We start from the raw sequence: 26,964 nt of genomic DNA, 5'->3' as shown, positions 1-26,964 counted from the left end.
GAGTAAGAGGTACTTGATCACCATGTGTAACCAAGGATCTCCAAGTGGACTCAAGAACTGAAGATTAACTGAAGAGGGAGAGGACACTAGTCAGCTCTATGCCAGCCTCAAGCTGACTCATCCTCTCTTCTTCTCTCCTATATATAGAGCTCTTCTATGAGGTCTAAAGAGGCTGGAATTTTTTGTAAAGCAAGGAGGTGCTGTTGGATTACAGTTAGAGCTATTGGGTGATTGTTTTACTAGAGGTGAAGAGGAGAGTTCTTGCTGCTGGGGAGGTGCTGCTGGATTGGAGCCATCATTGGTTGTAACCTTCTCAGAACCCTGTTACTTCTATCAATAAAGTTTTGCATGTTCTCCTATATACTTGTATTGCATTGATGTATTGTATTTACATGTATATTTGATTCACTCTAATCCATGCATCAGTTATGAGTACTTGTATCTTGTAGTTTCCTCTCTCGTTTTGTGCAGGGCTTGTGTGTAGCTGGACCGGCAAAGAGAGCAAGGAGCTGGGAACAAGAGACAAAGAGAGAGGATCAAGATCGACTAAGCGAAGGATACCAGGTTGGTTGATCATTTCTTCCCCCTCTCTGTACTTTCATAAAGGAAAACATCAAAGCTTTACTTTCAGTTGTTGCTAAAGACTGTCACCTTTAGAGTAGGGATAGGGTCATCCGCATCGGATACTTTTCCCCACAACAATGGTACAGTGGACCAATGGTGATATGACCAGTGAACAGAATAACCCAACCTGACTCAATCATGGTGACGAAGTGAAAGTTTCATGTTCAAGAGCAACCTGCTACCAATGAAGTTATTCAAGTTTTCTTCCCTTTTTCCCCAGTCATTGTTGACCAGTACCTCTTTATTTTTGTCAAGCTTGAGGAGGATAACATATGCTTGTTCTATAATTTTCCCTTCAGGCAAACCTGTCGCTATGTTTTAATGAACCTAGAGATAGTGAAACTCGCTCTTGTCTGCACAGACAAGTTTGTCACTATTGTTTTAACGAGTTTAATGACAAAGATAACTTGGTCCTTTTCAATTTTAGAGAGTCTAGAAAGGGACGGAAAGGAAACTCCAATGGTCATTTTTCATAATGTAATCCCTTAAGTCTGAAAAAGTGTAAAATAATATGAAATGGATGACTTTCCAATAGTTTTAACAAGCAGAACAAGACAAGCGCTCGCTCTTTTTGTGTAATAATCCCTCGGGTCCAAAAAGATTAAAATATAGAGGAGGGATGGCACTTCCGATCGCTTTAACGAGCTGGAGAGGCTGATTGCTCAGCAATCTTTTCATATTTTATGAGTCAGATGAAAAGAGCTTAAAGGAGACTCATTTTTGAGGAACGAGTGATGTTTTTGGATAACAATTGGTTCTAGGTAAGGTTTGGAACTTGTCAATCATGGTAGTGTAAAGAAGGTGGCTAATAGAATCACTCGTCGTAGCTGTTCCTAAAAAGGGTAAACAATCAAATGGAGGCATATGATCAGCTAAAAAAGAGTGGAGGTGATGGTAAGAACACTACCAAGGTTCAAAAGCTAATAATTATGCAATCGTAAAGATTATTTACTAAAGGTGGGGTTCATTTTTTAATGAGCTTAAACTCTATGGGAACACTTGCTCATTGCTAGGTTTATTTTTTAACGAGCTTTAACTTCATGTAAAACTGCTCATGGATAGGTTTATTTTTTAATGAGATTGAACTTCGCGTGAAACTGCTCATGGCTAGGTTTATTTTTTAACGAGCTTAAACTTCGCGTAAAACTGCTCGTGCCAGTTGTATAATGAGGATGTCTCATTAGTAGGTTCATTTTTTAGGGGGATTGCCCCATGTGCAACTTTGCTCCGGAGCCTTTTGTATGCAAGCTAGGAATGACCAACTACTATCCTAGGGGTTAAAGAACTACTAAGGTTAGGTAGGATAGCTTCTCAGTGGAAAACATCTCCTTTACTTTGCTGTTTTTGTTGGTCCCGACAAAGGTGAATGGTTGATCAAGCCTATCACCTAACTTAAGTAGTTGAAGTCAGTAAAAACTACGGGGTTATAGTTATGCTGGTCACTTTTCACTTGCATACAAAAGGTTTGCATGCCCCCAGGTATAAAGTAGAGTTTCCAGGTCACCATATGGAAGTTCTTGCATTAGCAAGATTGTTCCATCTGCGTCGCAGACAAAACACTTCCTTGGCGATGTCCATCGAAATGTGCAAAGGTGACTGTTGTCAGTGCCAATCACATAACCTTTGATGGGGGAATCCTTTTCCAGTCCAAATCCATTTTCCTAAATGGATAGGGGTATCGGACTAGTCGTATTCCTACGTGGAAACCTACCTTATATCTGGGGTTTTCCTGCTGAAGCAGACCAGGGTGCATGCCTCCTGGGTTTCAGTCAAAATCACCGAATCACTCACGATCATCAGGTGGACAGACTGGAGATTGATGAGACATTCGTTTTGTGAAAAGACCAATTAGGGATGGCAACTGACCGATTATTTGAACCAGGGAATGAAAGCTGGTCTATGAGCTAGACCATTCTGCCTTCATGTGGAAAACACATCACTCAAAAGAGTGAGGAAACAATAGCTCCCATGCTATAAATGTAGTCACGTCCAAGGAGTAGATTGTAATCTAGTGGCCCTTGGACTGCCATTACGTTCAGATAAACTGTTTTCCTTCTCCAAGTTATAGGAAAATTTGGAAGGATCCGTAACAGTCAACTGGTTCCTTTGTCGAAGCCTGTCAGATTTCAAATCTCAGGCAAAAGTGATGGCGAACCAAATGCTTTCGAAGCAGTTGAAGAAGGATACTCACAAAAGCCCCTTCATCTATCATAGTACCAACCATGATCATTTTGTAAGCTTGTACTATGATTTGGAATGGTACATTAGATGGTAGGTGGGGTCTGCCTAATAGATTCCAATTGAAGGAAACGACTAGATTGCTGGGAGGTGGGACCGAATAAACAGCTGGATAAATCTCTGACGAAATTCCTTCCTGCGGTAAAGGAATGGGTATATTGCCCCATGTTCATCGGAGTCTGTGTTTACGAAGAAAATTTGAATAATGTCATTCTCATTCTCTTTGGTGACAGTATCATTTAAAGGTGGACCCTCGAAAGACAAGATTGGGTTGACTGCTATCTCAACCTGTTGACTTTGGTTCGGTGTAGACTCAGAGGGTTTATCTTCAATGATAGGTGCTTCGACTAACAACAATGGTATTTCAGTCGGATTTTCAACTAGCGACGGACTCGGCAAGAGTTTCTTGTACCCAGGAGGAAGTCACAACGGTGATGCAGGACGGTTACCAAAGACTCTTTTAGCCTCATCTAAGAAAGGACAATGGTGGAGGGCATGATCACCTTCACACAGTCTACAAGAAAATTTGGATCTTCCCTTTTGTCCTTTGAATTTGTTTCACTAGTTGATGGTGTGCTATCAACATGATCATTAGCAGTTGAAGACACTGGATTGTGCAAGTAGGGAGACCAGTCCCTCAAGATCTCTGGGATGCAGGAACAATCCCGATGATAGTGGTCTCCCTTGCAAATAACACATGGATTTTTAGGTTTAGAAGGTGCAGTGTGTGTATTTTTGCCAGATGATGCATGGTTGCCCCCTTTCGTTGTTGGATTCTTCTTCTTCTTCTCCTTCCCTTTCTTCTTCTTCTCAGTTACTTGGTTTTTAGTATTACTAGCTTCTGATGGGATCTAGTGTTGCAGCAATAATGTTGCAACTCCTGGGACTCCCTTCTTTACTTTTATCAACTTGGTAGTTCGTAGCAAACTTGGAAGCGATGGTGCTGTATGCATAAGTACTAGCTCTTGCCGCAGTTGTCACTTCGTCAAATGGCACAAGTCCGATAGGAGCTTAAGCCAACTTCTATGCGCTCTGAGAAGAAGCTTTCTAACTAATGGATGGAAGCTAACTCAAAGGAGGCTAATCTACTTGCAGAAAGAAACTGAAAAGCTGAAAGGAAATGCAAACCCTAACAAACCCTAATTTTATCGGCTAATCCTACTAATGCAAGAAAGAGGATGAAAGCTACTGAAAGAGATGCCATTGACTTCTAAGAAAGTGAAATGCACGTGTCTAAGCTACTTCTACAGTAAAATTTGAAAAAAAACATCTTTTTGTATTTATGAGTAAAGTGTCAGAATTGTCAAGCATGTGCTTTAACTAGTTTTTGACTGTGCAGAGGTGGATTGGCGAGAGGAAATGCTTGCAGGAGATTGGGAAGGTTAGAAGAGGGCCTAAGGGGTCCCTAACACACTTCCAGAGAGTTTCACAGAGTTTGGCTATCAAGAACCCACTCTCGTGAGCTTCTACAGGAAGTTTGCAGGTGTTATAGACATTTTTGTGCCTTACATCTATAAGCATGAAATGTCCATAATCTAAGGGATCCAAAGTCCCTAAACATGTTGTTCCTACCCCTAGAGGAACAAGGCTAACAAACCACAGCAATTCACGGAAGTTCTCCACCAGAAATTGCTCAAAAACAAGTCAATTCAGGATCAATTCAGAGGCTCCACTAGCTGTCTGCGTTGAAATGCAAAGTCTGCACTGGATACCTGCACTGCAACGCAGGTAGAAGCACTACCAGGGTGCGCTGAGTGAGAATTGACAAATGTCAAGTTCATTCAACAAGGTGTCAAGACCCTGGAAGCTTCCAGAATCTTCCTCAATGACACTTGCCTCAGTGAATTCGACTAGTGATGAGTAAGAGGTTCTCAATCTCCAAGTGGAAGCAAGAACCTCCAAGTGGAAGCAAGAACTGACAGAGGGAGAGGACACTAGTCAGATCTCAAGCTGACTCATCCTCTCTCCAAACATCTATATATGGATCTCTCCTCCATGAGATCTGGGGGGCTGAAATTTTGTTATTGCAAAGAATTGTTGTTGGTTTGAGACTGGAATCATTGGGTGCTTAATGCTTTGAGGGAAGGTGAAGATAAGAATTTCATTTGCTGGGAAGGAGATGCTGGATTGGAGCCCTCTGGGTTGTATCTCTTCCTGAACCTTGTTATTCATCAATAAAGCTATCTTGTTTTCTCCTATATACTGATGTATCTTTGATGTATGATTGCATTAGTATGTTTAGTTTATTTCTAATCCTGAACTGGTTATGAATATGAATCTTTGTCTTTGTGTAGTGTTCTCTTCTTGTGATCTTGCAGAAACCTCTTGAAGCTGGGTGAGCGAGAAGGCAAGTAGCTGGGAACTCCCAAAGAGAAGAGAAACCGGATCGAGGGACAAACGGAAGACACTGTTTAGTCCATCCATCTCTCTTCATTCTTAATTCATAAAAGAAGGAATACTAGAATAGCTGTCTCTGTTTGTTGCTAAGGAACTGTCACACCTTAGGCGGATAGGATCGTCCTGCATAGGCATTTTTCCCCACAACAAATTGGCGACTCCGCTGGGGAGATCTTTTTATTCATTTTATTTGTGTCTCTATCATTGTTTGTCCCATAGACTCAACATCAACAATCGAACTGCATCTGCTATTCTCAGATGCAAAGTAGACAGCTGCTGCTTTGATCCAATCACTGGATTTGTCTATGATCTGAACAATGGATTCACAAATGATTTGATGATCCTTTGTGATAGATCTTAGCCCTTCCTCGAAGCATCCCTTTGATTGTACCTTGCTTGTTGCTTTGATTTGGCCTGAAACTGTAGATTAAATAGCAAACTGTGACCCAGAACCCAGTGAGAAACTCTCGTTTCTCCTTCAGCGCAGACCCTGTGAAGAGGTTCTGCATTTCAACGCAGGTCCCGTGAAGGTTACCTGTGCTGAATTTCAAAACCCCTGTGTTGAGGGTGCGCTGATCCAGTTAGGCCTTGTGCAGCTGGGGTTCTCTGCTTTGTTTTGCCTTGTTTTGATCTCTGATTTTTGCAGCCTGTAACCAGCATAGGTACCTATCTGATAACTCCTTTTCTCTGCTTAAATTCCGCCTCCTTTTGTACAAAAAGACTGTGAGTTTTTTTATGTGTTTGTGGCGTCATTTGCAGTTTTCCTTTGCAAGAGTGAAATAGTCATCATGTAGCCCTTGATTCAGATCTGTTTATTGTGATCTTAGGAGAGAGTTCATTGGCTGTTTACAGTTGGTTATACATTTACTTTTGCTTTTGGTTTGAGTTTGTCTCTTTTAAGTGTCGAAACAAGTGTTCATTTCGAAAGTCGTAAAGTGTTGTATTCTCTTCTACCCTTTCTGGTTTCGAAAAAGTAAACTTGTTTGTATTTGTCATTTAAAAGCAAATTCAAAGTTGTACAAAAAGCTTTCTTTTTAGGCATCAATACTAAGAAAGCGGAAAACAAACACCTGCATTGTGCATTTGCATCTTGATAGTTTGCATGTTTGATTTAGGAAAAGTGCATTAGAGTGTGCTGATTGCTCTTTGAGAAAAGATGGTGTCTTTCTTTTCCCTTTGTAGCTAGGATTTTCATGGTTGAAAAGATATAAAAAGCTTGCTTATCATCTTTAGACTACATTTAGGAATTGTATCATACATCTCGTGGTGAACCTCAAAAGGAAAACTTCTAAAAAGATCAACCTAAAATAAATTGAATGAACTTAACAATGCTTTGCAACATAACGCACAACATAGAGGTCTAGGCTAGAGACGTGTTCCGGCGTCGTAAAGCCTGGTGACTGTCGATCTCGCTGATGGTGGGTGATTCCTCCTGAGGGACGATAGCGCCAGTACGGATTGTGCTCCCACGTACCGTCGTGTATATATTGGGAGACCCCTATAGGCATAAAACCTTTATCCTTAGGAAGCCGTGTCGGTCGCCCTACTGATCGCAATGCACTGAATACAGCATTCAGGAAGATCGACCGCCCGTACCCTAAAAAGTATTCTGCGGTTTTGCGAAAAGTTTGGCACACCCTCTACCTAGAACTCCAGAGCAGTTCCTTTTAGCCTTTTTCAGACTCTATAACGGAAAAAGTCCATCCGAGCATTTGTCACTTCGGGCTCATTAAAACATCGAAGGAGACTAGAGTCATCTTTAGCTTTTTCTCGACTCTTTAAAAGTGAAAAAGCAAGTTGTGTCTAAAGCGTCGTTAAAAATTATTTTAAACGGAACAATCACCCCTATTCCTGCGTTGATCTTTAGGTTGAGAAAATGGAGCACACCAACCAAGGAATTCCCCTTGGTGGAAATCCTAGTCCCTTCTCCTCTAGGGGAGATGTTGGTGCGCCCCATATGGCCACATTGTCGCTTCCAGAACTGACAATTGGCTTGCCGGTCTGACTCTTCTCAACCAGTGTCGTTCAGAACACCACTATTCCTGAACAGTCGAATCAACAGTTAGACCAGTCCAGAGCTGTCCACCAGCCTTCCACTTCCTATAATTCTTCCTCTCCTCCCTCCTCTTCGCATGATGGAGTTGGCCAAGCCAAAAGCCAAGCTCCTAAGGAGAAGAAGGAGAAGAAGAAGAAAGAAAAGAAGAAGAAGGAGCTAAAAGCGACTGGGGGCAAACAAGTGGCGTCTGACAGAAATCCACACACAGCACTGACCAGGCCTAAATCGCCATGTGTCATATGCAAAGGAGACCACTTCCACAGAGACTGTCCCTGCATCCCTCGGATACTAAGGGACTGGTCTCCCCGTTTGCACAATTCGGTGGCGTCAACCTCTGATAGCCATGTTGATAGCTCACCGTCAACTAGTGAAAGTGAAGTCACAGGACAGAGAGGGAAAGCCAGATTTCCCTGAAAACTGTGTGAAGGCGACCATGCCATCCACCGTTGTCCCTTCTTAGATGAGGCTAAAAGAGTTTTGGAAGATCGCCCGATTTTACGAGCGCAACTTCCTCCTGGATATCAAAACCTCCTGCCAAGTCCTTCACCAGTTGAGAACCCAGCTGGCCCGCTCAGGTGGTCAGCCGAAGCACCTATCATTGAGGATGAACCGTCTGAATCCATACCTGACGAAAGTCAAAAGGTTGAGGCGGTAGTTGACCCGGTTTTGCCTTTAGAGGCTCTATCTTCGAATGATACCATCACAGAAGAGAATAAAGACAACACTGTCCAAATTCTCTTCATCAACACAGACTCCGATGAACAAGGGGGCAATTTTCCCATTCCTTTATCGCAGGAAGGAACTTCGTTAGAGTCATACCCGGCCATCTATTCGGTCCCACCACCAAGCAAACTAGTTGTCTCGTTCGACTGGAACCAACTAGGCAGACCCCGGTTGCCAGCAAGCATACCATTCAGAATTATCGTTCAAATATATAGAATGGTAATGGCTGGAACCATCATTGATGAGGGGGCATCTGTGAGTATCCTTTCCTCTATTGCTTGGAAAGCGCTTGCTTCGCCAGCGCTTTTTCCTGAAATAAGAAATCTGATAGGCTTTGATAAAGGAACCAGTCGACCTTTAGGGATCCTCCCCAATGTGCCTATAACATTGAAAGGGAAGACCGTTCAAATGAACGTGATGGTCATTCAAGGACCCTTGGATTATAACCTACTCCTTGGACGAGACTATATATATTGCATGGGAGCCATCGTCTCCTCACTCTTTAGAGTAATGTGTTTTCCGCATGAAGGAAGAATGGTCAAGCTCGTGGACCAACTTTCATTCCCCGGATCACGCATCGCAAATAGTCATATACCATCCCTAAATGGTCTCTTCACTCAAGAAATGTCTCAACCCATGGTCCGTCCTCCTGATGAGCGTGAGTAATCTGGCAAGATATGACTGGAACCTAGGGGGCATGCATCCTGGTCTGCTTCAGCAGGAAAACTTTGGGTATAAGGTAGGTTTCCGCGGGAGAATATGACTAGTCCGTACCCCATCTGTGGTTGGAAGAGGGGTTTTTCTGGAATAAGATTCTTTTGTCAAAGTTATGTGAGAGGGCGAGCATCATCACTTACCTTTGTTTATCTCGGTAGACACCGCCGAAGAGGTGTTTTGTTGAAAGAATAACAAAACAATCTTTGGGTAGCCTGAAAGAGGTAGGCCTCTCCCGGTAAAACAAATGTTGTATTGGACATAAGAAGGGGTAACCTTGAAATCGTACTTTATGCCTGGGGGCATGTAAACCTTTTGGAGTGCAAGCAAGGGGCGACTATTTATTTTTTTAAATTTTTAGGTCCTCCCTTTAAACCTGTAGGTCTAACCCTTTAAACTCGTAGGATTGGTCGTTTCCGAGATTGCATAACAAAAGGATCCGGAGAAAAGCTTTGTGAGATGAAGCTCCATAAAAAATAGAATCTTAATGAGACATTCTTACCATATGACTGGATTAATCAAGCAGTTTTAGCACATAGTTCATGCTTGTTAAAAAATAAACGCAAGATCCGAGCAGTTTTAGCGCATAGTTCATGCTCGTTAAAAAATAAACATAAGATCGAGCAAACGTTTCAATCCGCGTTTAAGCTCGTTAAAAAATGAACTACCCGGTAAATAACCACAGTGAATGTAATATCATCAGCCATTAAAGCCTTGGTCGTGTTTGCACCGTCACCTCCACTTTTCCATTGGCCGATCATTCACCTCCATTTGATTGTTTACCCATTTTGAGGAACAGCTGCGAAGAGTGATTTCACTAGCCATCCTTGTGACACTGCCGTGATTGGAAAATTCCAACCTGTACCTGGAATCAGCTGCTAACCCGTTTCATCACTCGTTCCTCAAAAGACGAGTCTTCTTAAGCTCTTTTCATCTGACTCGTAAAATATGAAAAGATTGCCAAGTTTTGGCCTTCCAGCTCGTTAAAGCGACCAGAAGTGCTATCCCTCCTCTAGATTTTAAGCTTTTTAGACCTGAGGGATTATTGCACAAAAAGAAAGAGCGCTTGTTTTGTTAGGCTCGTTAAAACTATCGAAAACTCATCCCTTTTGTATTGTTTTATACTTGTTCGGACTAAAGGGATTAGATGACGAAAAAGGACTTTCGGAGTTGACTTTACGTACCCTTTCAGACTCTATAAAAATGAAAAGGACCGAGTTATCTTTGTCATTAGACTCGTTAAAAGCATTAAATAACGACAAACTTGTCTTTAGACGAGAACTAGTTTCACTATCGCTAGGCTCGTTAAAACGTAGCGATGGGCTTGCCCGAAGGGCAAGTTATAGAACAACCATATGTTATCCTCCTCAAGCTTGACAAAAATAAAGAGGTACTGGTCAGCAATGACTGGGGAAAAATTGGGAGAAACTCAAGAAAACTTTGATGGTAGCAAGTCGCTCTTGAACATAACACTTTTCCTCCGTACCACAGTCGGGTTGGGTTGTTTCATTCACGGGTCACATCACCATGGTCTCGCCATACCATCCATATTTGGGGTAATGCTACCGATCCATCGCATAAGTGTCGCCATATGTTCAAGAGAAGTCGTTCAGAGAAGTCAACCATGTCCCATCCACTGTCGTACATTATCCTTCATCCTTTCATTACCGCCACCCTGAATCATATGTCATCAGATTGTTTTCACCTCCATCAAAATCATTTGCTCTGTTCCGTGTCACTGTTGTGGGATTCATTAAGGCCCTCCTTTGACGGATCGCTTCTTGTCGAAATCAGCTCATTATCCAAGAAGTTGATCTAGGAACAACCCCTTCAGTACTTTGAAGCTTGCATGCCTCAATGGCAAGTTTCTCACTTCCGGCGACAGGTATACATCAATGACCTTCGACCGAAAGATTTTGCGTGGTGTTCGACGCCAAGTCCTTTATTCACACCACGTGAATTGTACTGCAATACCTTGAGGGTCATTATCATTATCGGTGATTCATCTCGCACTTGTTAACGGTTTACCTCATTGACCAGTAATCAAGTGATGTCTTTCCATGTTCGACTTCAGAACATTTCTCACATGGATTGACTTGTACTTAGAGTGAAGATCGAACGAGTTTGAAGACCCTGGATCTAGCTTCATCCATCCGGGCTGTGATATATATTCAGGAAAGATAAAGACATTGACATGTACATCATTGCAGCAGATAATCATCCTACCCAAAGGATGATAATTTCATCAAAATTATCAGTCTACCATCAGACGATTGTCTGTTCTATGTACATAAAAATGAATTTATAAAGCTGAGCATGGGAATGCCCACCTCAGCTAGATCATGAAAGCAGTATGAAAAATAATGTATTGTATTGTATTGTATTACAGGTCTCCTCCCAGCAATGAATGAACTTCGGATCCTCCTGATAAAGCATTTCACCCGATAAACGGCCTCATACTTTAGGGGGAAACTGTTATAGACATTTTTGTGCCTTACAGCTATAAGCATGAAATGTCCATAATCTAAGGGATCCAAAGTCCCTAAACATGTTGTTCCTACCCCTAAAGAAACAAGGCTAACAAACCACAGCAATTCACGGAAGTTCTCCACCAGAAACTGCTCAAAAACAAGTCAATTCAGGATCAATTCAGAGGCTCCACTAGCTGTCTGCGCTGAAATGCAAAGTCTACACTGGCTACCTGCACTGCAACGTAGGTAGAAGCACTACCAGGGTGCGCTGAGCCAGAATTGACAAATGGCAAGTTCATTCAACAAGGTGTCAAGACCTTGGAAGCTTCCAGAATCTTCCTCAATGACACTTGCCTCAGTGAATTCGACTAGTGATGAGTAAGAGGTTCTCAATCTCCAAGTGGAAGCAAGAACCTCCAAGTGGAAGCAAGAACTGACAGAGGGAGAGGACACTAGTCAGATATCAAGCTGACTCATCCTCTCTCCAAACATCTATATATGGATCTCTCCTCCATGAGATCTGGGGGGCTGGAATTTTGTTATTGCAAAGAATTGCTGTTGGTTTGAGACTAGAATCATTGGGTGCTTAATGCTTTGAGGGAAGGTGAAGATAGGAATTTCATTTGCTGGGAAGGAGATGCTGTATTGGAGCCCTCTGGGTTGTATCTCTTCCTGAACCTTGTTATTCATCAATAAAGCTATCTTGTTTTCTCCTATATACTGATGTATCTTTGATGTATGATTGCATTAGTATGTTTAGTTTATTTCTAATCCTGAACTGGTTATGAATATGAATCTTTGTCTTTGTGTAGTGTTCTCTTCTTGTGATCTTGCAGAAACCTCTTGAAGCTGGGCGAGCGAGAAGGCAAGTAGCTGGGAACTCCCAAAGAGAAGAGAAACCGGACCGAGGGACAAACGGAAGACACCGGTTAGTCCATCCATCTCTCTTCATTCTTAATTCATAAAAGAAGGAATACTAGAATAGCTGTCTCTATTTGTTGCTAAGGCACTGTCACACCTTAGGTGGATAGGATCGTCCTACATAGGCATTTTTCCCACATCAGCAGGGGTTCTATAGGATGTTCTGTATTTTCTACAAGATGTTCAAAAATGGGATTTTGGAGGGTGGATGGAGAGAGAAAGGTGGAGAAGTGAGTATGGGGGTAGGATAAGGGTGTGAGGAGGTCTAGGACTTGGTGGATGGAGCTGAGGAGTGATGAGGATGGTTGGGTTTGTTCAAGGAGGAGTGGAGAAATGTTGCCCAAAAATATGGAAACTAGGTCAAAGTGAGGGAACGTAGCAAATGTGACGCAAGAATCAGAGTTAGGGGATGGAGCAGATGGGATTGATGGAGTATGGGTAGATGGAGAGGTATTACAAGTGCTCTGCAAGTTATTTCTCAAACTGAACAAACAATGACTTGGAAAACCAATGACCTAGCTACTTTACTCCAATCTGGCCTAAGTAATAGTAAAGGAAATGAACAAAAGCTTATTTGCAATGAAATCATGTGAAATAGCTATGCAAACTAAGCAATCATGAACCTGAACATGTAACCACAACTAGTATCAATTTCTGCAAATGAGAATCTAACACTAATGATTGCATGGCGAGGCAAAGATAGTGTTTTTGTTGGCAGCAAGGTCACCTTTGTCCCAGCTCATCATCCCATTGAGGGAGAGGTGAGATCAGAGGTGCTTGATGGCCTTTATCTGAAGATCTTCCCTGTTATTAACCTATCAACTCAATCTGAACATAAAAAGCCTTTCTAATCATCAACAATGACCTAGGTAACCAGCAAGATTTTAATCTACTTAATAGCAATTATTTTGCAAAGACATAAAAAAACAAATAACAATACACAAAGGAAGCCTTGGAACTTGGGTTGGGCCCAACCCCAAGAGCTATAGGCTCCTAAGAAAAACTCAAAACCGATGCCAAATAAAGCTACTTTTCATTACTCAAAAATAATCATGTCACAAGAAAGTTGTACAACAGTAGCTACGAAAATGAGCTGAGAAAATGATAGCACTATAGTGCAAAACACAACAATTCAAAAAGTAACCTATGAAGGCTGAAAGCCTTCCTATTTATGCACTATGAGGGTCCTCAGCATCCCTCCTTAACTCAAGGGGCTCGGCTATTCAAACTGCCAGTATACAGTCACTTTTCACAAAGTTGCTCAACTGCCTTTAGGATTCGTTTTGGTGGCCTACTGAGCTCCGAGTTGAGGGTGGAGATTTCGAGGAAGGGCCATTTAATGCAAGAGACACCCTTCTTATGAATCCTCACCCTTGTTCTTTCATTCTTGGGTATCATCTGGCTCATAATTGCTTGGCCTTGTTCCAAAATTTGTCTAAAAAACCTGAAATAACCACGTATTTGCCTTCTTGGTAAAGTGACCACCCTCATTCGTTCAACTAAAATAAATATACTCAAAAAACATGCATAAACTATGAAAAATGGTGGATTGATGAAGAACAGTAGGCAAAATGAACCCAATAAGTTACCCATTTTTGGGGCTCATCATCACCCCCTTGCTAAATGGGTTGTTCATCCTCTGAGCAACTAATCTAGCTCATCATCCATGATAGCTTTGACTACCTCTCTCACGTCCTAGGCCTCCGTAGTGATGTCTTCTTCCCGGTCATGAAATCCTGCTTTTCTTTCCACTTCCTCCCACTGTCTGTTTTCCTCCTCTTCCTTAACTCCTTCTAGCAATCCCAAAAGCAACGGAGGACTGAATTTTAAGCCGATCCAATTGGCCTGCAGATTTTGCATTGACTGTTTGTAGAGGGGTGCCCTTGCCAAGGCTTCCCTCATCTTGGTTGGAGAGTGGTATTCTCTTATCTTCAAGCTGTGGGGCAGTGTGTTCCACCACCTTGTGCAGGTATGAAGGCAATTATCCCCCAAAAATTTATCCATGTCGTCAAAGTGGTCAATAGCTTGAGCCTGTTGCTCAACATAATCTGGTAAATCCTGAGGGCTATTGGCCAAGTGCTAGTGGGCGCTTATCACTACTAAGGGATCCTCCGGCTCTGCTCTGATCATTAGTGGCTCACTGAGTTCCCTGCTCATAATATTTCGGACCTCTGCTGCTCTTTTTTCCTCATGATTCATCCAAGAGGCCATGGCCATAAGTTGGACATCTCCTACCACAGTGTTGGGATCCCATGAATTCATATTTAGAAGGGCTAAGTTGTGCAAATAAAACTTTGATAATTTAGCCTTGTCCTGTGATGAGCTACTGTCACATAAAGCCACAAATTGATGATAATTTTGAAATGGAGTGATGCCCCTTTGGGCCAAGGTGTTAATCTGAAACTGCAACCATTGATCCTTAAGGTATAGGGCGTATGATTTGGCAGGTTTCCTACACTGCAGAGCTTCCATCGCCCAGCTGGCCATGCAGGCTAGTTGGACCTCCTTTTCTTGCACCTACTGTTTCAGAGACTGTATCTCCTGTGCTGCTTGCAAGTCCTTCTCCTGCAGCTGTCTAAATAGTGTCTCAATTTCAGCCTGCAACCCATCTCTTCTCTATTGTTCATTAGGGGTTTCTTTGTCTGTTGTGGTCTCCTCCTGTTACTGTTGTTCTCCCAAGATGTGGGACCTGTCTTCCTTATACTTTCCTTGTAGCTGTAGCTGCTGTTTAAGCAACTCATTTTCTTCCTGTAGCTTGGCCCACTGGCTGCTTTCCACATGTCGTACCATAGCCAATTCCTTTCATGCCTCTTTTATTTGTTCGTCTAGGGGACCTATATCTACCACACCCTTGGACTTATCGATCTTCATCCAAGTGTGGGTCCTCACTCTCTCTTCTTCTAGTGTAAGGAAAAGTGGCACTGCGAATTTTTGGGGATGATCTTTCTGACCTCCAACAAGTTATAGTAGGAGCCCAAGCTGGGCTGGGGGCTAGGTTCCTAAATGTTCTCCACCTTTTCTTCCTCCTGTGATGATTTCGTTGTCTTTACTTCCAATTCTTCAGTCTCTTTTAGCCTAGCCAACGTTTCCTGTAGAACAGTCTCAACATCATGTAGAGAGGTCTTTGTGTCTAACATTTTCATCCTTTCTCTCTAGGTGGATGTTTTTAGGCTTCCGCATTCTTAGGTGATGGATGCCTTTGAAGGAGACCTTTCCTTTTGTTTAGCTGGGGTGTCCACAATTGTAATTGGCTCCTTTGACTGTGGCTCGGGTCTGCCAGTTTTTATCTGCATGCTCCTTCTTGCCTTAAAATACATGGAAGGCTCCATTTTTCACTTCCCTTTTTTCTTTGGAGATGTGCTTAAGGAAGCCAGCACAGCTGCCACCTCCCTGGCCAAAATCTCACCTGATTTCTCCTTTTGTTGCTCTGTTTCCATGCTTCCTATAGAAACTGCTCCAACTGTTTCGGTCTGCTTGGCTGGATGTATCTTTCCTTTTAATTTCTATGTGGTTGCCTTGGTTGTGCCCTCCTTTGTTTGGACTTTTTCAGTCCTCTCTGCTCTACTCTGCAATCGTTTCTCCCTGGGTGTTTGTGCCATTATTCCTCCCACAGTTTTAGGCTCAACAACTTGGCCTTTCCCTTGTTTCTCTTCTTGTTCTTTCTGTGGTGGTCTGTCCTATGTTTCTTTACCATTGCCTTTCTCTCTTGCCTCAGTGTGTTCCCTTTCTTCACTATTGGATGAGGTGAGTTCCTCAGCCAAAATTTGAATATCGTCATCTCTAGACATGCTGCGGAAAATCTCCTAGGAGAGGGGGACAGTGTAGGTGTGGAGGGCATCTTCCACTAAAAGCTTGATGAACCCATGATGGGCTAGTTGATCCGGTGTCCCTTCCTTAAATTTTGTGCCACACTCAATTAATGGTTGCAGAAGAAAATAGGGGATGCTTAACTTTTGTTCTAGAGGTAAATCCATCCCATGTCTAAGTTCACTCAGCAACCAGAAATGATAGCCGTAGAAATATTGAACCGCCCCTCACAGGTAATGTATTTCATGATCTGGAAACTGACTTCGCTCCAAAAAGGATGTAGGCTGGCTCTCCGGACCCTGTTCTTATCTTCTGCAAACTGTTCCTCGAGTAGGAATAATTCTTTCTTCACTTTTTGGCCCAATGCCCTCTCCTCTTTGCACCAGGCTATCCCTAATGGGAGGTCAGTAACTCTACTAATGAGTTCAGGGGTAAGCTTTAGGGTCAACCCTATGAAATTCACAGTGGCCAGTGCCTTGATTTAGGTTGCAAGGACATTATGAACTCCTCCATTATCTCATCATCATGACCCTAACTTTTGTCACAAAACGTCATCCAATTGGCACGGGTGAATAGGTTCACCACCTCGGGATGTTCACACAATTTTCTGGAATTCGAGGGCTTCTTCCTGATAAACTCCGCTAGCATGGTGAGAGTGCTCTATTTTATGCTCTGAGTAGAGAGGGACTACTGTTTTATGGTTTCCTCCTTTGAACTTCAAGACAATATTTCTGAGGTGTTTATATTTTAACTTTGCACCAATTCCCTAGTTCTAATGCTTTTGCTGCCCAAAACTTGACTGTCCGTGTATAAAAGGAAAAATTAGGTTTCCACAGACAGAGTGCAGAGCTCAATTTTCATCCCCAACATACATACAACCATGTAAAATTCACATTCTTCATACACAGGTTAGCCCTCACAGTGCTTTATCTTTTCTACAGGAGGAATTTTCTTAACAGGAACTGTGGAGGAGAATTTTGATGCAGGACCAACTGAGAAATTCCGTGCAACACCTAGGTAAACTGCTATTTTTGACTCAGAGGCAGACTTGTCTCTAACCTTCCAATTCAAGACAACTCAATTCACCACTTTTTCGAAATATACCATGCATGGAAGAGTGTTTTTGAGCCTACCTCTCTCGGAACTCCAAATTTGACGAAGAAAATTCCAGGCTTCTCTTCTACGGAAGGCTATGCCGTATTTCCTGTAGAACTCTTGCTAGCTTCTGTAGGATGTCATGCGCTTCTGAATGAGCCTGGTATGTGGGAGAATTTTGAAGCAGGCCAAAAAGCTTAGTGGAGGATGATTGGTTAACAGATTGTGGAAGCAGAGGACACGTACTTCGGCCAAGGACGGTTGCAAGTGCAACTGAACAACGGGTAACGCGAGTCTTCAGCCGAGCATTTTTGAACTACGGTGAAATTCGTGGTGGGGGGTGAGTTGGCTAGGCCAAACCGTTAGCTAAGTTCACAGCCATCATTCCTCTGCATGTCCCCGGCCGCCATTACCTCTCCTCTGCCAGTAATCGGCACCACAACTGCCAGTCCCATAGATTTTCCCTGACTAGACACTCCACACATGTCGGCTACACGTCTCGTTGGCAAATTTGAACATAACTGAGCTCGTTCGGATCCCATGAAGCTATGTGATTGGCTGTGGGTGGCCAGTTGACTGGCCACCAAATTCGTTCAATCCAAACCATTTTCACAGACATGCAGTTTTCAAAATATAGTTTACGCAATTGACGAATGAGGTTAGACACTTACCTGTGTGGTCGTGGACGCGTTATGCAGACTTCGGGACTTGGAACCACTGCTTTGCTTGCTGCTGCCTCGTGCATAGGTGCTAGAACCCATTCTTTCATTTGTTGATGCTATATGCACGGCTTTGGAACCCGATCCTTTGGTTGGAAACGCTGCATCCACAGGTTCTATTTTGTTTCAGCTGTCGAGGATGTTTTCACGTCTTGGAGGAGCCTTTTTACATGTTTCCTTTTGTTGGTTTCAGCTGCCCCTGCCTCTAGAGTATGTCTTCCAGAGGGATCAACCACTACAGGATTCATGTAGGATGTCCTATCGCTGCTTCTCCTCGTGGGATGTAGGTTAAACGAGCATGGCTATATTTGCTGATGAAGAGTCTAGATGGAGTTTGAACAGGTAGAGTGTACGAGCCTGTGCTGCTTGATTTGTCAGTTGAATTTTTTTTTCTGTCCATATGAAGAAAACAGGGTTTCTTGTATGACTGTGCAGGAACTGTTGAGTCTTGAAAATGTCATTCATTTCCATTACACTTTCACTATTATGTCCATTATATCACCTCCATTTCACCTCCATTTCACTACTATGTCACCACATTCATCCCACTTTCATTATCATTGGGCCACCTTTATGTTTTTCCAATCTTTATTATTTCTAAGCCTTTTAAGTGAATTTGTGGTTAAACATTAGAAAATAATGTTCATATGCTTATACCTAACAAATGGGTTGAGGTTGTTGACATGTGTAGGTTGAAAGGAGACTTCTAGAAGACCCTTATGTGGCACCCCAAGGCCAAATTCGAATTTGAGTGGAAAGAATCATGGGATCATGAGGATATGTGTCACATCTCCTAATTGTATTGTAACTCTAAAAAGACATGTGTCTTATCAGTTCCTATTTTGATTAGGACTCTAGAGGTAGAGGGAGAAATTCATGGACTATCATTAATGAGATGGCTCTCATATTTTTTTATAAATAGGAGATCTCTCTCCTTCATTAGTTAGTCTTTTTAGTCCCTTTTAGTCTTTTAGTTTCTAGTTCTCAAGTTTGTAGTTCTTCCTTGATGGCTTTTGAAAGCTTTTGTACTTTGTACTTTTGAAGAAATTGAATAAAGCTTTGATGTTCTCAACATGGAAGGAGATGTGAAGTAGATGTCATGGAGCATATTAGGATGTAAGGTAGAGTAGATTTCATTTTGTAAATATTGCTTTGTAGAATGTCAGGTAGATTAGATTTTTCATTCATGCAATTTTAATTCATGCAAGTGTGTTTAATTTTGCTTTGATTTCATGACTAGTGGCATGTGTGATCATCTTGTCTATGTTGCTGACCTTTATTTTTCTGTAGTTTGATTTTCATTAGTATCATTTCTTTAACTTGCACTTTACTTTCTGCTCTTAGATATCAAGTTGTTCATCTATTGATGGTTCTTTTTTCATAATCAAATAACTTTATTGGAGCCAAAATATCACTTAGTATAGCTTGGTTTAGTTTGCTTTAAGACTCACATTGCTGACTTGTTCATAACTGTTCTCACATGATAAATCTAGCTGAAAGGAAAAAAGGTTAAGAAAAGGTTAAAGTAGTGTGATTTGTCTCCTTTATGTAGTGTCACTTAGATTTCACATTTCATTTTCATTTTAAATCAGCAGCAAAGATACTAGGCCGATGTCATTAGTCCTTTATTTGATGTCTTTATTTTCCTTTAAGCATTTGATTTCATAGGTGGTAGGGGGCCCCTGCCTTGTATAGTTGTCATTTTATTTTTGCATTTTATTTCACCATGTATATTAGCTGTACATAAATTGCTTTCAAGTTGATTGTAGATTAGTGATGCACATAGCCTTTTAATGAACTAATGACGTGATAGAATCATCTTGTCCTTTCGCTGAAGCAGCAAGGATACTGGATCTCATAGTCATTCTCTCATTATTTGATTATTGCATTTTATTTCGATTGAACTAGTTGTTTTAAGTTGCATTAAACACTTTAGAAAAGCAACAAGAACAAAACCCAAAAAACAACATAAACTATAAAACGACGAAGTAAGAGAAAGGTTAACTAAGCACATATAGTGCACCACACTTCATCAGTTTACGATACCCGGATTGATAATTTATGTAGAGCAATTTAAGACATTAAATTGACCAAACATTTTGGCGCCGTTGCCGAGGAAGTGTAATTAGGAGACCTTATTTCTTACATCTGAAAAAAAAAGTTAATAATTCTTGAGTATGCTCTCCTCTTGCACTTTGTGTGATCTAGAGTATCAGAAAAAGGATTGTTAAGTAAAAAAGAAAAATAATAATTCTTGAGTATGCTCTCCTCTTGCACTTTGTGTGATCTGGAGGATCAGAAAAAGAATTGTTAAGAAAAAATATAGGAGACAAAATAAACTTCATCACTTCAATTGATTCAAGAAAAAAAAAAGAGAGAAGAAAAAAAAGGAGAAGAGAAGAAAAACAATCTATGGCTATCTCCATTCCTAGTTTTCGTTGTGGCTTCGTGACTCTTCAAATAGTGTGTTCTTTATTGATGTGTCTTTCTTATGGTTGGATTGGAATTTCTTGTCTCCCACATAGATCTCTGATAAGGGTCAACAGTGTGAAACTACCACCATCAAACAATGGCGTACTGTCTTACTTATGGTATTGATATAGTGTTTAACACATCCCTTGTAGTCCTGGTCATGAGATTGTTGTAGGAAGCTGACAGTGAGGAAGATGATATTTAGCGTCAGATTAATCAAATAATTCATCTTCAGCAAATAAGAGAAGAGGTTTCACTAAAATGTGCTCATAACCATTGCAACAATGGAATAGATAAGCACTTCATTTTCTGCAGTTAAAAACCACTGTCTCTCTATGCTCTAGGTCAGCTCATATAAGTCATCTGTATGCGTCCTATCTAGATACCCTACCCTCTAAGATCATAGCAAATATTGTCTCTTCTTATTGGAATGATGTTCTCTGTCTCAAGGCAATAACTTCTAGTTGCACCGACAAGAGCTAATTGCTGCATTGAAAGGAGCTTCATTCTTTCATTCACGGGCAGACCAGAGCTTCATTCATGTTGACCAGAGGTTCACGCACTTAACTGAGTGTCTAATGAGTCTTTCCATGGACTAGACCTAATTCCTGATTGACAAGAACTTAATGCAGCCAGATTGAAATGTGATTAGAGATGCGGTGACATACACAGAGCATGCAAGGAGAAAGACCGTAACAGCTATGGATGTTGTTTACTCCCTGAAGAGACAGGGCCGAACCCTTTACGGCTTCAGAGGCTGAGAAGGATGAAGTACCATTCGTTCCTCCTATTGCCAGCCATTTATTTGCTCATGGTGTCTGTTGACACCACCCTTGCCTATTCGGGAATGGTAACCTTGAAAATTATCTGTATGTTGAACGGATTGTGGATGCTCTGTTTTAGCATGGAAACAGAATTGTCAATTGTCGTTGGTAGTGGGAATGTTTGGACTTTTGATGTCGATAATGTTGTATGGGGTGAGGTTCAGCAAATAAAACCACCATTTCAAAGGCCGAATGCAACAATTCAGAACAGTAAAAAAAATTGTTAACTCAGGAAAAATGCGTAAACACAGAAAAAGCGTCAAACTTCAAACGTTCGCTTTGCCCAAATGGGGATGAATTTTAAAAAACTAAAACATGGGTTTTTTTGCCAGGTGGGTTAATTAGATAAAATAGAAACCGTTTGAAAAAATTTGTGGCGGTCTGGGAGAAATCTTCGGTTCTTTGGAGCCTCTTTTTTGCCGCCGCGTGAAGAAAAACGTGAGTTAACTGATAGTTTGATGTGTTCGGCGTGCCTGAAGAAGGGGAATTCAAATTTGGTTCTATGCTGCCACCTCTACCACGTCCTCTGCCCATATGCCACCCATTTCAATTCATTAAAACCCGTTAAACAGCAGTTTCAATCCAACACGGCTCTCCATTACGTGATCTGGTTGGATACGGCTCTTCACAGCCGATTGATAGACGTGGCGTGAACCAAGTGACCAGTTTTATTACGGCTCTTCTCCACCGCATAACTCCCGCTACCTATTATAGACTGGGGTTTGGGTTTTCATCTACAAACATATTCTAAAGCCCGATATCGGTGTACATGCTTAGCTTGCTTGGTTGCAGAGATGGTGAAGGGCATCCAGAACTCTGAGACGCTGGACCAAGGTTATGATTCCAGTAAGCGGGAGTCTCAACTTTAGATTCTCTTTGTTATCTCAAAGCCTAATGCCTTCATAGATGACACTGGAGTGGAGCCCAAAGACATTAAACTGGTAATGACCCAAGCTGGAGTATCGAGAGTTAAGGTAGTTAAACCTCTAAAAGCTGCTAGTGGAGATATTGTTAGTGTGATCATGGACCTTACAACATAGGTGTATGAACTGATATAGGCAACGAGAATGGAAAAGGCTATCATATGGAAGATCAGTTCATTTACACCTTAACTTTCTTTTGGCTGATGCTATAAACTATTAATGTCACACAGCGTTTCCGCAGCTGAAAACTGTTTCCGCAGCTCGCACCAGTTTCCGCAGCTGATCCCAGTTTCCGCAGCCAATCCCAGATTCCGCAGCTGTTTTCTTAAATGCTATGTTCCAGGTGTCCTCCGGGTAGAAGAGCCACATGGGCAAGTTTGTGGGATCAAGGACATGGTGTGTGTCCTTCCAGCTCATCCAAACTGGTCATCAAAACCCGTGGTCAACGAGGAGGCAAATACGATCAAATTGAACTAAAGGCAGAACCGGAAGGGCTTAAGTCTATGAGAGGGTCAAATAGTCATGATAATGGTTATAGAATATTTTTTTCTTACCAAAAAAGCTATTTTGCTCTACAGACAATAAAAAAAAAAAAAAAAAAAAAAATTGATGATCAAACTGTTTTAGCCACTTTCCGCAGCCAGCTCAAACTTTCCGCAACTGTTTTGTTAAACTCTAGGTTGCAGGTGTCATCAAGCAAAACAAGTCACATGGGTAGCTGGGGGAATGTTGGTACATGGATGGTGTCCTATTCATTCGATCAAATCTGATGAAAAGACCTCGGTCAAAAGGAAGTCAAATTGTGTGTTATCACTAAGTCGCCACACTGAGTCGCTGCATGTCAAGAAAAATAATAATTTTGAATCAATGAATTGAACAAGTTATTTTCTCACTTTTCTGAAGGTATTGATTAATTTTGGACTGATGATGAAAGATGAATGGCTAACTTTGTATTCAAGATTTTTAGCTACAGAACTGTGCACATTCCGCAGCTAAAGTCCAATTCCGCAGCTGTTCTCTGATTCCGCAGCCAGAAAAACCTTATTGTTCAAATCAGCTTATCTTTCTCATACAAAATTAGATTTTGATGATTTAAGTATCGTTGGAAAGATATCAACAAGATCTATACAATGAGAAATCTATCATTAGAGTTTGAAATGGCAAATAATGAAATAAATTGCTGAAAAGAAGCAACATCAACTTGGGCACCAATTTCAAAGCAGGTATAAATTCTTTTGATTTTTCCTTTGAGAACTTGTTTCATTAATACAAATTCTTAGTTTTGTGTGTAAATATCATAACTAGAGAGATTGATCACCTCTCTCCTTTGATAATCTTACATTCCATTGCAGAAGAAGTATTAGTTTTTTTGCAGATTTAAGGAAGAAGGACAAATGACTACAAGAGAATGGTGTCTCTCTAAGAGACCAATTTGTTTCATAAGAGGATGATCAACAACAAAGAGGAAACATGTTGATGCAAAATCAGATCCAAACACTTGAAAAACTTTCAGATACTATTGTCTCCATCATATCCATCCATCACATCCATCCATCACATCCATACTTCATAATAAGCCATTCATCTCATTTTCCTCCATATTTCCCATTTTCATTCACATATACTTTCCATCTCTTTTTGTCCATTCATAACCCACAAATAAAAGCATGAGGCTCATTCATATGCTTATTGCCCATTGTCATTGCCATTTTCCATTTTCATCTTCCATTCCTTGTCATTTTCATTCCACAAATAAGCCCTGCTTCAATGCAAATTATTGAGTCCATAGTCCTTTGAGTCTAAGTTCTTTGTAAAAACACCTTGAGGCTTGCATGCCTTAATGGCAAGTCCTCATGCTGACAAACAATGGGAATACATTAATGTCCCTTGTTCATCAGATCTTCTAGGTGACTCGACTTCAGCAAATTCATTCATACCTAGCAAGATGTGTTTGGGCATCTTGACTCTCATTGTCATCAATGGTGAGAGTTCTCGTGTTGACTAGTGGCATCCATTAATGGCCACTAAGCCAACAATTTCCTACTATGTTCAACATCAGAACATCTTTTCACATAGTAGGAATTGTGCCAATGAGTTTTGAAGACATGAAGACTATTATTTTTAGCATTTTGGAGCAGATTCAACAAGTTTTAGTAGAAGAAATAAAAAGGCATCTTATCTCTCTATCCATGACTCCTCTTGTTCAACCACTTGAAGAAGAATATGATCAGAATTTTTCAGCCACCACACATACAACTCATCCATTCCAAAGGGTAAGTGAAGGTACGTTATTTTCTATCTTTTGACCATAGAATTCCATAAAAAGCTAGAATGATAATTGTTGGAAAAACATTTCTCTTCCTCATTTCATAAAATTGCCAATACCATCAGTTGGGGGGGGGGGGGGGGGGGGGGATACATTCATATTTATATCTTGCCATGTCCATATCATATTCAAGAGCTCACATACTTCCAACATATATTAATTATTACATTGCTATTATGAGCATACAATGGCCTTTGAAAAAGTGCTTAAAGGATAAATTGGATACAAACAAAATTATGGTTGTCACACAAGAACCAACCATCATGCAATCCAATAAAGATATACTTTGCAACAATAATCAAAATATCATTATGCAAAGTTCAAAGATCAAAATAGAAGGCAACAAAAAAATGGTTGTAACACAAGAACGAACCATGTTGCAATTCAAGTGAAACACTTTGCAGAAATACGAAGTTATCAAATGATATCATGCAAAGTTAAACCAAAGCTCAAGGATCAAAAGAGTTAATGTAATATATATTGCATGAGGACATGCAATAGCTTCAGTTGGGGGGTATGTTGAGTCTTGAAAATGTCATTCATTTCCATTACACTTTCACTATTATGTCCATTATATCACCTCCATTTCACCTCCATTTCACTACTATGTCACCACATTCATCCCACTTTCATTATCATTGGGCCACCTTTATGTTTTTCCAATCTTTATTATTTCTAAGCCTTTTAAGTGAATTTGTGGTTAAACATTAGAAAATAATGTGCACATGCTTATACCTAACAAATGGGTTGAGGTTGTTGACATGTGTAGGTTGAAAGGAGACTTCTAGAAGACCCTCATGTGGCACCCCAAGGCCAAATTCGAATTTGAGTGGAAAGAATCATGGGATCATGAGGATATGTGTCACATCTCCTAATTGTATTGTAACTCTAAAAAGACATGTGTCTTATCAATTCCTATTTTGATTAGGACTCTAGAGGTAGAGGGAGAAATTCATGGACTATCATTAATGAGATGGCTCTCATCTTTTTGTATAAATAGGAGATCTCTCTCCTTCATTAGTTAGTCTTTTTAGTCCCTTTTAGTCTTTTAGTTTCTAGTTCTCAAGTTTGTAGTTCTTCCTTGATGGATTTTGAAAGCTTTTGTACTTTGTACTTTTGAAGAAATTGAATAAAGCTTTGATGTTCTCAACATGGATGGAGATGTGAAGTAGATGTCATGGAGCATATTAGGATGTAAGGTAGAGTAGATTTCATTTTGTAAATATTGCTTTGTAGAATGTAAGGTAGATTAGGTTTTTCATTCATGCAATTTTAATTCATGCAAGTGTGTTTAATTTTGCTTTGATTTCATGACTAGTGGCATGTGTGATCATCTTGTCTATGTTGCTGACCTTTATTTTTCTGTAGTTTGATTTTCATTAGTATCATTTCTTTAACTTGCACTTTACTTTCTGCTCTTAGATATCAAGTTGTTCATCTATTGATGGTTCTTTTTCCATAATCAAATAAATTTATTGGAGCCAAAATATCACTTAGTACAGCTTGGTTTAGTTTTCTTTAAGACTCACATTGCTGACTTGTTCATAACTGTTCTCACATGATAAATCTAGCTGAAAGGCAAAAAGGTTAAGAAAAGGTTAAAGTAGTGTGATTTGTCTCCTTTATGTAGTGTCACTTAGATTTCACATTTCATTTTCATTTTAAATCAGTAGCAGAGATACTGGGCCGATGTCATTAGTCCTTTATTTGATGTCTTTATTTTCCTTTAAGCATTTGATTTCATAGGTGGTAGGGGGCCCCTGCCTTTTATAGTTGTCATTTTATTTTTGCATTTTATTTCACCATGTATATTAGTTGTACATAAATTGCTTTCAAGTTGATTGTAGATTAGTGATGCACATAGCCTTTTAATGAACTAATGACGTGATAGAATCATCTTGTCCTTTTGCTGAAGTAGCAAGGATACTGGGTCTCATAGTCATTCTCTCATTATTTGATTATTGCATTTTATTTCGATTGAACTAGTTGTTTTAAGTTGCATCAAACACTTTAGAAAAGCAATAAGAACAAAAACCCGAAAACAACATAAACTATAAAACGACGAAGTAAGAGAAAGGTTAACTAAGCACATATAGTACACCACACTTCATCAGTTTATGATACCCGGATTGATAATTTATGTAGAGCAATTTAAGACATTCAATTGACTAAACAGGAACACATAACCAAGTGGGTGTAATGGAGGTGGAAAGAGATGAAACAGGGGTGACATACAGTGATGGATGGAATAGAGGGGTGGCTGCAAGCCTAACCAACAGATTCCAAGCTTCAGATCCCTTTCCAATACCGAATTTGGCCCGCCCGAAGGTTCTACAAGATGTTTCTTGTAGAAATACAGAACTTCCTATAAAAAGCCCAGAACTTCCTGTAGATAGCCCAGAACTTCCTGTAGGAGGTGGAATCTCGACCCAAATGTGATCAAATCCTAGGAAAGGTGAGTGGCCATGGATGGAGTGTCTGTAAGGATGTCTTGTAGCCTGGTACGGACCCCTGTCCTCGTTTTGCGTGACCCTCTTTACCTGCAATGTATTCCTTGCAACCTACAATTATTTTACAGAGATTAGGCCTGTTTCTTTTTTCTTTTTTTTTGAGAGACAACTGGGGTGCCTCCATGAGGTTTTCACCCTCACTGT

Source organism: Pinus tabuliformis, chromosome 2_2 (assembly GCF_031772625.1).
Source record: "Pinus tabuliformis cultivar Carrire ecotype Pingquan chromosome 2_2, CPIR1, whole genome shotgun sequence".
Taxonomy (NCBI): Eukaryota; Viridiplantae; Streptophyta; class Pinopsida; order Pinales; family Pinaceae; genus Pinus; species Pinus tabuliformis.
This window is presented reverse-complemented; position numbering follows the sequence as displayed.